Source organism: Prionailurus bengalensis, chromosome A1 (genome assembly GCF_016509475.1).
Source record: "Prionailurus bengalensis isolate Pbe53 chromosome A1, Fcat_Pben_1.1_paternal_pri, whole genome shotgun sequence".
In the NCBI taxonomy this organism is placed as follows: domain Eukaryota; kingdom Metazoa; phylum Chordata; class Mammalia; order Carnivora; family Felidae; genus Prionailurus; species Prionailurus bengalensis.
Window position 1 is genome coordinate 175,611,261 of NC_057343.1, and position 15,319 is coordinate 175,626,579.

General features: G+C 47.1%; 1 protein-coding gene across 3 annotated transcripts in view; it reads right to left on the reverse strand.

The window, feature by feature from the left end:
- The window catches only part of SFXN1 (sideroflexin 1), a 40,780-nt gene extending 38,253 nt beyond the window's left edge, over positions 1 to 2,527 (reverse strand). The window contains exon 1 of one of the 3 annotated variants that reach the window (XM_043595582.1): positions 2,355 to 2,527. The gene's annotated coding sequence lies outside the window, so the exon portion shown is untranslated. Of the gene's footprint in view, positions 1 to 1,013; positions 2,024 to 2,354 lie in introns of those variants that run through there. The other 2 variants (XM_043595601.1, XM_043595591.1) reach the window with 2 other exon arrangements.
- Positions 2,528 to 15,319: the final 12,792 nt, after the last annotated feature.

The following is a 15,319-nucleotide window of genomic DNA, read 5'->3' on the forward strand; positions in this document are numbered from 1 at the left end:
CCCCGCGTCGGGCTCTGTGCTGACAGCTCAGAGCCTGGAGCCCGTTTAGGATTCTGTGTCTCCCTCTCTCTCTGCCCCTTTCCCCGTTCGCGCTCTGTCTCTCTCTGCCTTTCAAAAATGAATAAATGTTAAAAAAATTTAAAAAAAAAAAGAATCAAATCATGTTATAGATACTGTACCTGAAAATATGTGACAAAGTAACAGTTAACTAAAATGTCAATAACTTTGAACTTTGTATAATTATATACAGGTTTGATACTTACTTTAATTTTTCACTTTCCAGATAAGTCAGCCTTTTTTTTTTTTTATTTGATTACTGCTACCGATGTCTTACCTTTAACCTCATACAAAAGGTCAGTTCCACCCATGATTATACTCCAACTAAATACATCTGACCACTGCCTGCATAGGGGGATGGACGTAGATGCCATCCATATTTTTATTCTAAGGCACTGGAGAGCAAAGAAGTTGGACGATGGACCAATTCGTAAGGTCACTGCTGCTCTGGTCGTCCTCTAAGATTTCTGCCCAGGAAGCGAAGAGGGGGAGGGATGTTTCCTCCCTGTTGGCATCTTGCTACATCCATCTGCATGAGATTTCATGAGACTTCTACAGAGCATTAAGAGCATTCTAAATATATGACCACCTCTGAAGTCCAGCCAGACTTTGCTTTGCTATGCACGTTCCTCTCTGACAACTACACCAGATACTGTCCCTTTTCTGAAGGCCCACGGGGCTTAAAAGCCTGCACCCTCAATCTAACCCTTGAGGGCATACTTAGAGCAATTATACGTAGGGCTAAGACAGGATCTGATAGATCTTCCCTTCCAAACACTGTCATTTTTGCAAGCTGGACACCTGCAGTCCTAGGGAGAAAGGACCTGCTAGAGGCCCCAGAACTTCTTGGTAGAGCCTCCACGCATCTTTTCAAAGAGATCCCCCCCAATCCTGTATACCTTGTATGTCAAGTCTGACTCCAGCACCGTTAAGAGTCGCAGAGCCTCCTTATTTACCTGCATACCCACCTCCCACCTATTGCAATGCCTGGAAGCAGCTCAGTGAACTGGGGATAGACCAAGGAAGAGAAAAGCAAGAGGCACCCAAGTCAAAATCTAGAAGGCGAGGCAGAAGAGAGATTATGAGTTTGAGAGAAGTACAAACAAAATGCAGTGGGGGTTCAGAAGGCAGCTGTCCATGAGGTGGTTAAGTGCTTATGCTCTGAAGTCACTCGGAGGTAGGCGTTGTCATTCAGGCACCCAACGCATATTCATTGAGGGTCTACCTAGTACAGGAGATTGCTGGATGTAGGTAGGGACAGATAGGTGAGCACGACAAACAGGCCCTGATCACAAGATGAGAGAAGAAAACGAACAAGTAAACACAGTTAATTCCAACTGGTGACAAATGCTATTGAAGAAAACCCACAGGGGTAACCTAACAAAGAATGGTTGCGTGAGGGGGCAATTTTAGACAACACAGTCATGGGCAACGCTTAAGCTGAGACGTGGCCTTGCTCTACAGATGGCCAACTGTGCGACCTTGTGCTGGTTACTTAACCTCTCTGAGTACCAGCTTCCTCATCTGGATCATGGACAACACCACCAAGCACCTCACGGGGCTGAAAGAATGTAAAAGTAAATGGACCGAAAGAAATCACTGCACAAGCTTAGCAGATACCATGGTTGTCATTCCGGGGAGGTTGGAGACCCGTGACACGTGGGAAAGATCAAGAGGGCATGGAGATGCAAGGTGGGGCCAGGACCACTGGCTCCCCTCTTTCCTGCAAGATCGCGAGTTCTAGGGCAGGGGCCGGGTGGTCTCTAACCCGATCAAGGAGCCCTGCTCTGCGCCGGGAGGAGAAACCAAGAGCTAAGAGTGTGGGGACATGAGGGTAGGGTCGGTAACACCTGGTCACCAGGCAATCACTCGCGCCCGTAGCGCGGTGGCCTGTCCCCGCGGCAGCCATTTTGGGTGTCCTCACCGCGGGGAGTCTGGTCACGCGGCCGAGCACAGCGTGGCAGGGCGCGTGCGGGCGTGGATGGGTGAGCCCCTTCCCGTCCGGGGCAAGACCGCACTCCACCGCCGGGGCTCAGGGGGCCTCGGGGACAGGTCGGGCTGCTGCAGGTGGGGGGCGTCCAGACAGCGGGAGGGCAGGGGTCCCCAAGGTGCCGGGACCCCTGGCCCGGGAGTCCCCGGCACGGCGCGGGGGTTCCCGACCTCCGCCCGGAGGGGGAGGGGGGTCTCCGCGCAACCCGTCTGCCGGCCCGCGCCGCTCCGCCCCTGCCCGCGCCCCTCCGCCGGGCTCCCCGCGCGCTTCCCACCCACCCCGGCTCGGCCCGACGCCCGCAACTCACCGCTCCCCGCCACCCGCCGCCCGCGCCGCTGGCACTCCCCGCTCAGCGCTGCCCGCGCCGCCACCGGAAGCGATTCTCCCGCCAGGGCGGCCCCGCGCGCCGCCGCCGCCCCGCGCGCGCCCTGGGAGCGCGTCCCCGTGCGGAGCCAGGCGGCCGCGTGGAGCCCCGGGCCCGCCCCCGACTCGCCGCGCCCTCCGCCTGGCCTCGCGCTGCGCCCGGCGCGCTCCCTCGTGCCCGCGCTCTCGCTTCTGGCCCCTCCCCGCTCTCGGGCCCCGCGGTGAAGTCCCAACTTCGGCCTCCAGGCGGTCGGGGGCCCTCTCTGCTCAGGCCGGTGCCAGCGCTTCCCATTTGGGCTTGCCCAGTGGAAATTGGGCAAATCATTTCTTCAAGGCCAGCGTCTGGTATAGAGTTCGCAGCCGCTCATTCATTCATTTAAATCCGTGTCCCCCGAGTGTGGAGTTAGCCACAACTGGTGCCACAAGGCCATCACGGTCTGACTTACGTCTTTGAAAAGACTCGCTCTGGCTACGGTATGGAGAATAGGCTGCAGGACATGGAGACAGAAAGAGGTCAGTAGGGTGGCTACCCTGGTTAGCCAGGGAAATACGATGGCGGCTTGGACCAGGTTGATACAAGTGAGGCGGTGAGAATTATTGGGTTCTGGGTATATCTTGGGGATAGAGGAAATGCAGTATATGGTGAATTACATCATGTTCATGGAGAGGAAGACTCCATTTTTTTTTTAATTTTTTTTTCAACGCTTATTTATTTTTGGGACAGAGAGAGACAGAGCATGAACGGGGGAGGGGCAGAGAGAGAGGGAGACACAGAATCGGAAACAGGCTCCAGGCTCTGAGCCATCAGCCCAGAGCCCGACGCGGGGCTCGAACTCACGGACCGCGAGATCGTGACCTGGCTGAAGTCGGACGCTTAACCGACTGCGCCACCCAGGCGCCCCGGAAGACTCCATTTTTAAAGTCCTAAATTCTTCCCCCAAATAACCTATAAATGTAATGCAATCCCAAACAAAATCCTGACAAATCCAGTGGGCGTAAGAGTGTGTATGCACAGCTAGATAAAAGGACTATAAAATGTATAGGGAAAAACAAAGAACCAGAAATAGCCAAAACAATTTTGAAGAAACAGAGGAGGGGGGAGTGATTCATGCTATAAATACAGAGAGGTAGTATGTTTGTGCAACAAATAGCTTAGTGCAGCCAAACAGCGATACCCTACATGGACCCTGCACGTATAGAAATGTGCTCTGAGCTGGCATCCCAAGTGAGGGGCGTAGGTTAAATATTCACTAAATAATGCTGGGGCAATTGAATCTTTACTTCTACCATACACAAAACTCAGCTCCAGGTGGATTAAAGACCCAAGTATGAGAAACAAAGCTCTCAAGTTTCTAGCAGACAATAGAGGAGGGTATGTTTATGACCCTGGGAGAAGGAGTCACTCTTAAGGAAACACAAAAAGTACAAAATAGAAAGGCAAGATTGAAAAGTTAAACCTTATGAAAACTCAAAAATTCATGCTCACCAACGATACCATAAAAAGTGAAAAGTTCACAGACTGGGAGGAAATATTTTCAATGCATGGATATGGTAAAGAATACCTACCCAGAAAATATTTTTAAAAAATTTACAAACTAATAAGAAGAAACCACCCAATGGAAAGACATACAAAAATCATGGCTATGCAGCTCACAGAGAAGAAAAAAGAAATCGTCCCGATGCATAAGTAAAGATTTTCAAGCTGGTCAGTAATTTATTTGGACACTCAGCACGGGTTTCACAAAATTTTTGGTAGCACTCCTTATCCTCAGAATTCCTACGAATGTTGAAGCAGTTTATGTTCCTTACCAAACCCTGTGCAAGTGTTTGGCTCAAAAAGATGGAAAAAAAGAAAAAAGAAAGAAAGAAAAGAAATCGTTCCTTCACAGGGCTTATTGGCAAGGAGATAGAGATGTAAACAAGTAATTACAAGAAATGATTACAATTCAATATAAGAATTGCAACAGTATAATGCGGGCTGTATAGCTAAGTGCCGAGAGCTTGGAGGAGGGACTGACTAGCTTGCCTGCAGAATGGGGTTGCAAGAGAGGTAGAGTAGATACAGAGCGTATCAGTTATCTGTTGCCACAGTGATGTTCTAGCACAGCCCGGAAACCTCAGGAGTATACAACAATGAACATTCATTTTTGTGCCTGAGCCTATGTTGACTGGAAGTTGTGCTGATAGGAGCTGGGCTCAGCAAGGCTTACTCATGTCTGGTCAGCTGTGGGCTGTCAGTGGCTTTGTGGATCCTAGCAGGGCTCTTTTACATGTCTGGGGACTCAGCTGGGACAATTGGACCGACAAGGGGGTGGAGGGACAGAGATAGATATAGAAGAAGGAAACTCAGTGCTTCTTGAGGCAAAGGCTTAGGAGTGACACATCTTCAGGATGCCTGGGTGGCTCGATAGATTAAGAGTCTGACTCTTGATTTTGGCTCAGGTCGTATCACAGTTCATGAGTTCGAGCCCCGTATTAGGTTCTTCACTGACAGCCCACAACCTTCTTGGGATTCTCTCTCTCTCTCTCTCTCTCTCTCTCTCTCTCTCTCAAATAAATAAATAAACATTAAAGAAAAAAAAGAGAACTGACACGCCTTCCCTTCCAATTCATTCCCCTTCTTGTTTCATTTGATCCTAGTCAGATCATCAATCTTTTATCTTCTCATACCTACCACGTTCTGGGTACGAGACCCAAGCTGGACCAAGCAGAATCCTGTCCTGTGTTTATATGTAGACTCGTCCCCTTCCCTCGCCCCTATTGGAGTTACAGAGCTGGGAGAACATGGATAAGGGGCTATTGGTCAGGGCGGACTTTCTCCCAATCTACAGAAGAGAAACTAAGCTGAAAGATGCAAGGGAGACAGAGTTCAGATGACATCATTTCAGGCCTTGGAAAGCTACTCACATACACTCTTTTCTTTTTCTTTTCTTTTTAAATCACAAAGTTCTTTCAAGTTAGATTTCCATTCCTGATAGATTTGGGGGAAGGGGACTCCCAGAGATGGTTGCACTCAGCTCAGATTTGAAAAAGTAGGAAAAACGAGGCAGAGGAAGGAAGTAGAAAGGAGCTGAGGATGCAGAAATAAAAAGTGTCCATTGTATCAAATAAACGGCCTTTGGAAACAGCTTCCATGGAAACTAAGATCGTAGTTTTCAGTTTTGTTGATAAGGAAGCTGAGTGCTTGGGAATTCTTGCGAGGCTTGCATCAACAAAGGTTGCAAAACCCTTGCATTTTAATGTGGACTTTGAACTGTTCAAGGCATGGCAAAAATAAAACAATGCTTAAGTCAGCAAAGAAGGGGGTACATTTCTGAGCATAGTAAAAGTTCAGTGAGCTGGAGAAAGATCTTGCTGAGTATCTCACAAGATGACGTTTTCCTCACAGTAGAACAGGGAATTTGGTGAGAATCTTTTTTTTTCCTTTTATGTTAACATGCTAATGACTTTAAGCTCCAGATTATATTGGCAAAGTTATTTATGATGATAAACTGAATACATAATCGTATGAATGTGAAAAGAATGGAAAAGTTCTTGTACACACTCCATGCTATTCCCCAACGCTCTCCCTGACAGACTTTTTTTTAGTAAGTTTCCTTCCAGTATTTCCTTTTCTTTTCTGACCCACCAAACTTCGGTTCATCCCGTGCTTCGGCTTCTGCTTTCTGTCCATATAACAGAAGCATGTGGCCCAGTGCTTAAGAACACAGGCTCTGGACGCAGACCAACCTGACTTCTGGTTCCATCTCTGCCCTGATTGGTTACGAGACCCAAAACCAGTGGGGACCTTAGCTTCTCTGTCTCTAAGAACTTCGCGGTGCTGCTCTGAAAATGACCTGAGCTGATCCTCTCCTGAGAAGGAAGGACTTAGAGGCTGTGTGTCCAGCAACTCAGCAGAGCCTTATCGAAGGGAGGAAGGGCAATAATAGTAGTTGTGTGCCCACTGTGAGCTGGGCACAGAGCAGTCCTTTTCACAATGCTCTTCTCTAGTCGGCACAGAAACCCTGAGGGGTGAACTACTTGTAGCGGTCAGGGTTCACGAGTCAGAACCAAAAGGATACATCTCTCTTTCTTTCTGCCCCCCCTCCCTCCCTCCCTCCCTCCCTCTTCTTTCTTTCTTTCTTTCTTTCTTTCTTTCTTTCTTTCTTTCTTTCTTTCTTTCTCTCTTCCTTCCTTCTCTCTCTTTTTTTCTCTCTCCTTCCTTCCTTCTTTCTTTCTTTCCTTCCTTCCTTCTTTCTCTTTTTCTTTCTCTTTCCTTCCTTCTTTCTTTTTCTTTCTTTCTTTCTTTCTTTCTTTCTTTCTTTCTTTCTTTCTTTCTTTCTTTCATTCTTTCCTTCCTTCTTTCTCTGTCTCTTTTTCTTTCTTTTCTTTCTTTCTTTCATTCTTTCATTCTTTCTTTCTGATGAGAGTTTCTGATAAGGAATTAGCTCACACAGCTGGGAGCAGCAGGCAAGTCTGACGTCTGTAGGGCAGGACAGCCCCAGACAGGAGTTGATGCTGCAGTCTTGAGAGACAGAACTTCTCTAGGGAAATCCGTCTTTGCTCTCAAGGCCTTCAACGATTGGATGAGGCATACCCTCATTGTGAGGGTCATCTTCTTTATGTAAAGTCACCTGCTTGTAGGTGTTAATCACATCTACAAAGCACCTTTGCAGCAGTTTCTCGAATTGTGTTTTATGGAATAACTGGGTCTATAGCCTAGCCTAGTTGGCACTTTAAACCTCATACTCCTCTTCACCTGATTTTACAACTCCACTTCCACTTGTGCCTCTAATAATCCATTCTCTGGTCTTTTGAAAAAGTGAATCAGGGGCGCCTGGGTGGCGCAGTCGGTTAAGCGTCCGACTTCAGCCAGCTCACGATCTCACGGTCCGGGAGTTCAAGCCCCGCGTCAGGCTCTGGGCTGATGGCTCAGAGCCTGGAGCTTGTTTCTGATTCTGTGTCTCCCTCTCTCTCTGCCCCTCCCCCGTTCATGCTCTGTCTCTCTCTGTCCCAAAAATAAATAAATGTTGAAAAAAAAATTTTTTTTAAAGAAAAAGTGAATCAGATCATGTCATCTCTTGTTTTAAAATCCTCAGCATCTCTCAATTTTACTAATCATAAAATATGAACTCTTCGCCATGGCCTGTGGGCCCTCACGCTCTGTCTTGTCCTATTTGTCCAGTGAGACCATATGCCATCCTTCCCCTTGTCCGTGTTAATATTGCCAAACTTGCTGAACCCTGAACAGGCCAACTTATTCCTACCTCAGGACATTTGCATATGCTGTTCTCACTGCCTAGAATGCTTTCAGGTCAAATGTTTCCTCCTCAGGGAAGCCTTCCTTGGCCACCTGAGTAGCCTCTCCTATGCACACTGGAGCTCTTCGTTCTTTTCCTTCCTTTCCTGTATGGTCACTATCCAAAATGACCTTGTTTATTTGTTGACTTGTTTCTTCTCTGTGTCATCTACCATCAGAGCAAGTGTTTTATCTGCCGTATTCTCCACTGAATCACTCCAGAAATTTCCCTCATGCCCTTTCTTGGTCAGTACATTCCTACTCCAAATGTAACACTATCCTGATTTCTCTTACCTACTTTCCATGATTTCCATCACTTGTTTCTTTTTTTTTTTTTTTAATTTTTTTTAACATTTATTTATTTTTGAGACAGAGAGATAGAGCATGAACGGGGGAAGGTCAGAGAGAGGGAGACACAGAATCCGAAGCAGGCTCCAGGCTCTGAGCTGTCAGCACAGAGCCCGCCACAGGGCTTGAACTCACGGAGCACGAGATCATGACCTGAGCTGAAGTCGGCCGCTTAACCGACTGAGCCACCCAGGCACCGCCCCATCACTTGTTTCTAACTGGTTTTGTCTGTTCTGAAACTTCATCCAAATGGAATTATACAGCAAATGCTTGTGTGTGTGTGTGTGTGTGTGTGTGGCTTCTTTCACTCAATATGTTTTTGGGATTTATCCGTGTTGTTGGATTTAGTTGTAGCTAGTTTTTGCTCATTGTGTAGAATTCTGTTTTATAAGAATTTACCACAGTTTTGGGGGAATGGACATTTACAGTGTTTCCAGTTTAGGGTCATGAAGAAAGTTGCTGTGAACATTCATATGATTAACTTCTTATGGATATAAGAACAGATTTTTTTTTTTTTTTTTTTTTTGCATTTAGTTCTCAATGTGCTTTGACCCATAAGCTCTGCCTCCGGGGTGATATTTCCAAGATATGAAGCTCATGTTACACTGCAGCTGAAAGCCTGTTCTTGCCCTCCAGTTAAGTTCAACCTCCTTGGTATGGCATTCAAGGCTTTTTGACACTGACCTCAACCTCCAATCAGTTTCACCTCCTGCCTTACACCTGCTACAGGCACATCTTCCAGCTCACTGTTTCCAGAATGCCCCAAGCTGTTTTCCTCCTCCTGCCTTTGCATACACTTTGGCCGGAATAACTGTCTCCCAGAGAGTCTTGATACGTGGACAAACTGTTACACGTCCTTCAAAGCCCAGCTCGAAAGACACCTCCTCCAGGAAGCTGCCCTTCATCTGCCAGGCACTTTATTGTACTTGCCATTGGGTGCTTTAGTGTTAATCTCTGGCATTCATCATGCTTTGGTTTTAATATTGTGAAATCACTTATTTCATCACATATATTTCTGTAATCACGGTCTGTTTCCTCTTCTTGTCTGTGAGCTGCTGGAAGGCAGACAAGGAGCTCGGAGTTGTGAAGTGACATACCTAAGGCCACGCAGCTGCTGTGACGCTAAGTCAGGTGCTCTTAACACTACAGCACACGGCGGAGTGCGGGCCAGTCACCACGCATGAGGCTGAGACCAGGGGTTGGAGCTCAAAGGCCCTCGAGGGTCAGCTGGGTCGTGAAGGCAGCAGCGAGTATGGAGCTGAGCCCAGGGAACGTGGCAGAGTCTGCCCAATCCGGCAAATTATTGCCATGGAAATACGGGCTTTGGGGGGGCTCCCTGTCTGAGAAGCCAAAAATCTGTAAAAGCTGTAGAATTTCCTAATTGTTGAATGTTGACAACTAAGTTCTTATTTTATTTATTTTTAATTTTTTAACAATTTTGTTTAAATCCAAGTTAACATAGAATGTAATCATGATTTCAGGAGTAGAATTTAGTGATTCATCACTTACATGTAACACCCGCTGCTCATCGCGGGTGCCCTCCTTAATGCCTGTCATTAAGCCTTTAGCCCTTTGGCCCTTCCCCCCTCCACCTCCCCTCCCGCAACCCTCCGTTTGTTCTCTGTATTTAAGAGTCTCTTATGGTTTGTCTCCCTCTTTGTTTTTATCTTATTTTTCCTTCCCTTCCCCTATGGTCACCTGTTTTGTTGCTTAAACTCCACATATGAGTGGAATCATATGATACTTACCTTTTTCTGTCTAATTTATTTCCCTTAGCGTAATACACTCTAGTTCTATCCGTGTTGTTGCAAATGGCAAGATTTCATTCTTTTTCATCACCGAGTAGTATTCCGTTTTATAGGCACACCACATCTTCTTTATCCATTCATCAGCTGAGGAGCATTTAGGCTCTTTCCATAATTTGGCTATTGTTGATAGCACGGCTATAAACATTGGGGTGAATGTGCCCCTTTGAATCACATTTTTGTAACTTGGATAAATGCCTAGTAGTTCAATTGCCAGGTCATAGGGTAGTTCTATTTTTAATTTTTTAAAGGAACCTCCATGCTGTTTTCCGGAGTGGCTGTGCCATTTTGCATTCCCACCGAAAGTGCAAAAGCGTTCCCCTTTCTCTGCATCCTCACCAACATCTGTTGTTGCCTGGGTTGTTCATTTTAGCCATCCTGACAGGTGTGAGGTGGTATTTCATTGTGGTGTCGATTTGTATTTCCCTGATGACGAGTGATGTTGAGCATCTTTTCATGTGTCTGTTAGCCATCTGGATGACGACTAAGTTGTTATTTTAGATACGAGGTAAGACAATCAGCAGACATCTGTGGGCTGGATTAAGGCCTCTGTTCACTAATTTGCTCCTTGCACACAGAGCCTTATGGTGCTAAGCCTGCCATCTGATTTTTCTTACCATTAGGATGCTAATCTTTAGAAGGCTAAAAACAAAAATGATCAATGACTGCTTGTGGCCCAAGCACAGATTCCCCTGTAAACCAAGCGAAATCTCCTGGTTCTCCCTGACATCCCATTCGTTTATTGGTCCGCTTGCCACATTCTCTGATGCTGCGTTGGGTCGGGGCACAGGAAGGTGCTCTGGGCACCAGGACGAGTTAGACAGTCTTGCCGGTAAGAGGCTTCGGGTCCAGTGAGCCAGTGAGCACAACGCAGGCAGGGCCAGGTGGTCTAAGCAGCCGACCTAGAGCCCAGAGGGAGGAACAACTGGCCTGTTCTGGGCACACGTCAGGGAAGGGCTCCCACAGAGGTGATAGGTGAACCAGGGCTTAAGCGACAAGGAAGAGAAAGTGAGGTGAAGAGGCTTGAAAGGCTGTTCTCTGCAGAGGGAATAGTATGTGCAACAGTGTAGAGGCCCAACCCGTTGGGGGCGGATGAGAAAGCTGCAGCTCATGTGGGCAGTGCTGTGCATGGGGTAGGCCTGGGGTGGCAGATCTCAACGAGCAGGGGTGGGTGGAGAAGGGGCAGGCCTAGCCCTCTCCCCGCCCCCGATGGGGGTTGTGTAGCTAGGTGATATGCGGGAATTCTGCCTGGGAGGCGGGTTGAGGTCAAAGCTGGAGGGAGTGGGGTCCCTGAGTGGCTCAGTCGGTTGGGCATCTGACTCTTGGTTTTGGCGCAGGTCATGATCTTATGGTTCATGGGTTCGAGTCCCGCATTGGGCTCTGCACTGACAGCACAGAACCTGCTTGGGATTCTTTGTCTCCCTTTCTATCTCTTACCCTCCCCTACTTGTGGGCTCTCTCTCTCGCTCTCTCTCAAAATAAATAAATAAAACATTAAAAAAAGAAGAAACAAAGCTGGAGGGAGTATCCTCATGGGGTTGCTTTACTGAAGAGGTTAGGAGAGAGTGGGGTCAGGGCCAGAAGTCAGGGACCAGGAGGCGTCAGCAAAGCAGAGAGGCCTGAGTAGCGAAGTGGACAAGTGGGGAACCAAGGGCATTTCTCCAGGCAGAGTACAGGCAGCATGAGATTTCACATTGTTTTGCCCAAGTCCTATGAGGGACCTTTTAAAACAATGACTTTCAACCCCGGCTCCAGCTTAAAATCACCTGGGAGCTTTGGAAAATTCTCATTTTTTCCCCTATTCCTCGGACAAATTACATCAGGATCTTAAAAGGTGGGACCTGAAATCTAGATTTTTTTTAAAAAAATGTTAATGTTTATTTTTGAGAGAGAGAGAGAGCACAAGCAGGGGAGGGGCAGAGAGAGAGGGAGACACAGAATCCGAAGCGGGCTCCAGGCTCTGAGCTGTCAGCACAGAGCCCAACGTGGGGCTTGAGCTCATGAACCGGAAGATCTGGGCCGAAATCAGATGCTTAACTGACTGCGCCACCCAGGCGCCTCTGAAATCTGGATGTTAAAGCTTCAAAGTGCAGCCAGGGATGGAAGCTGTTGCTCTTAACAGGATGAACCAAACACCAAAGAACCAACAAAGTCATCCTTCAATTGATTCAAAGCGGCCCTCCATTCTGGAGACACAGGGGGTCCGCCTCAGGATGTAAAGTGGTAACTGTAAAGACTTGACCTGCTGTCCCCCCCCCCCCCCCATTAGTAAGGCTGGATTGTGGTCAGCAGGCGAACAAGCCTTAGACTCCTGCTCCTCAAATGCGCAGACAATAATCCTAAGAGCATTCCTGTTTGGGGGCGAAAGCCCAGCGTGTGTCACATACAGAGCATCTGAAAAACACATCATGAATTGGCTCTTTGTTTAAAAATAAAGCAACACTAAGTATCTCTTGGAAGCCAATTATGTCTTTAAATAGGTCCTGGAGGCTAAACATAATGTTGATTATTCTGAGAAAGCTGACTCACTCCATTATGAGTTTTAAGGGACTGCTTCATTAGTCAAATTAATCTTAACATAATAGGGCAGAAGTGAGGAAGAAATAACGCTTCACATTTCTTTTTGCTCCGGTGAAGTACGTGCTGTTCCATTTCTTTAACTCTTCAATGAAGAATCCATATCCTGCTTACTCTTCAGATCGGATCCATTCATTCGTCCGACATCTACTTACTGAGCACCTGTTCTGTGCCGGAGCTAGACAGGCACCCGTGAGACTGAGCCCCTCCCTTTGTGCAGTTTACTTTCCCACTGGGGAGAGGGGCACTGAGCCAATACATATGGGATTTCAGGAAGTGAATAGTGGAATGAAGAAAACTGGTTAAGAGGACAAAGCAAGGTGAGGGGCTCCTGGGTGGCTCAGGCGGTTAAGTGACCGACTCTTTGATTTTGGCTCAGGTCATGATCTCACGGTTCACGGGTTCGAGCCCCACGTTGGGCTCTGCACTGATGGCATGGAGCCTGCTCCGGATTCTCTCTCTTCTCTCTCCCTCTCTGCCCCTCCCCACTCATGCTCCCCCCCCCTCAAAAATAAATAAATATTAAAAACAAGAGATCAAAGCAAGGTGAGGATGGGGTTGGAAATTCAGAGGGGATGTTCAAGGAAGGCTTCTCTTTGGAGGTGATGTTGGAGCAGAGACCTGAATGAAGGGAGAGAAGGAGCCATGCAGAGGTCAGGGGAGGAGCATTCCAGACAGGTGAGGGCAAGTGTGAAATAGCCTTAAGACTGAACTGAATGCAGAGGCTGCAAAAATACCTTTGAGTCGATATGTGAATTTCTGAGAAGAATATTGATGAGGCAGACTCAGGGCTCCAGCTGGCACATACAGTGCCTCTGTAGCAATTATAAAAAGTCACCCTCTTTGGCAAATGAGTTGCAAAAAGCCACTCCTACCTGTGATTGAAAGAACCCCAGGTCAGCTGGCTTATAAGCAGAGCCCCTGCTGGATTCTAGCTCCTCCTCATTCTCTTGAGTGGGGAGGCATATTTGTGCAGTGCACAGACTATACGACTGCACATAGCAGCCCTCACTGGGATTCATTTAAAACTGACTAACCTAAGTTGCAGGAAAATGGCAAGATGGAATACTTTTTTTTCTGGTTATTTTTTCTGGGTTTTAAAACTCTCCCCGAGAAGCCTGAAACAGTTGCAGTAGAATAATATTTTGAGAGTTTAGCTGGTTAGCTGATTAACTGATCTCTATCCTCTGCTGTCTCCCTCACTTCTCTCCGAATGACCCGGCTGTTCTGCGTTCATTTCCTCAGTGGAAAGTTGCCACAGGGCAGAAAGGAAGTTTTTCGACTCTGATCTTCAGTAAACCTGAGCTCTTAGGGTAATGCAAAGAGGTTGAGTTGGAGACACTCTGTTTGGATTAAATATACGCTTACATTTATTCACTTTATCCCCATTCTCTGCTTTTCATTTTCCTTCCCTTGGTAGGCAACAGTTCTAACATGTTACTATGTATCCCGGTAGAAAGTGTAATGTTGTTTTGGCCGCAATGATACAAATGGTGAAATCATGCTCTGCTGGACACCTCCTTTGGTGTCTTGCTTTGTAACTCAACACCAAGTTTGGGAGATCTGTTTACATCGTTTTGTCTGCGCCTCGTTTGTTCCTTCTACCTATGGATAAATTCTGTGGTGGAGAGCCACTCGCTATATTTTACTTATCCAGCACCCATTACGAATACCCAGGGTGCCCTCCACGTCTCAGTGCCGTAAACAGATCTGTGATGAATATCTTCTCACGTGTCCAGTGATAGTCTTGCTTGATAAAGACTCTGGGAACGCGCTCAGGGGGAAGGTTTCTGTGCATACAGACATGCTCAATGTGGATGAGCACCGCCAGAGGACCCTTCCCAACGGCGGCAATATCGAAACACGCCGGCGGTGTGCAAAAGGGCTCCTGGTTCTCCACCTCTCACCAAGAACTGACGTCATTCTTCTCTCTGATCTTTGCCCCTCCGGTGAGAACAAAGCACCGTGTGGTTGTTTTACTTTGTATTTCTTTAGCTGTTGATGAATTTGAAGATCTTCGTATCCATTTATTAACACTTGCTTGGGCATATTCTCTGCCTATTTTTTTCAAACAATTTCAAAAGCTTCCTGCTTTTGTTACTGTGCAGATATTCAGTGTCTGTTACAAACACGGCAAGTGCCTTCTCCCAGTCCGTCATCTTTCTCTTAACTCTGTGGACAGTGTGGTTTTCCGAGCAGAAATGTTTAATGTCAATGTAATTAAATCCATCAACGTGTTACCTTATGTTTTGAGCTTTTGAGGTCTTGATTTAGATGGTCTCCCCAGATATCCTCCACTATCTAATTCTTAAGTTGTGTAGTTTTATGCTTCACATGTAGGTCTTTAATCCATCTAGGATCTACTTTTGTATATAGTGTGAGGTAGGGATTCAACTTTTTCTATACATCCTTTGTATCATATAGGTGTGTGTGTGTGTGTGTGTGTGTGTGTGAACACTTGAATCTGTTCACTTCATCCCACTGCTCGGAATCCTTCGGTGGCTTCCTGTCACACATGGAATAAAATCCAACCTTCTCACTTGGCTCTTGAGGTCCTTATGCTCAGGCCCACATGTCTCCCTAGCTTCATCTCTCACCACTCTTGTCCACTCCAGACGCTCAGGCATTGTTTCCTCAAATGTGCCAAGTTCTTTCTCACCTCAAGGTATGCGCACGGGCTATTTTGTCCTTTCTGGAAAGCTCTCCTGTCCCGCTCTTTACCTAGCAGAATCCTTCATTCAGGTCTCAGGTCCTCTGTTACTTCCTCAAAGGAGTCTTCACGGACCCACACTCTGTTAAGAAGGTGTGTGAGTTAGGATAGGTTGTGTTATGCTGCACTAACAGATCGCCCCCAGATCTCAGTGACTTATAGCCACAGCATGTCCATCAAGGGTCAGCTTG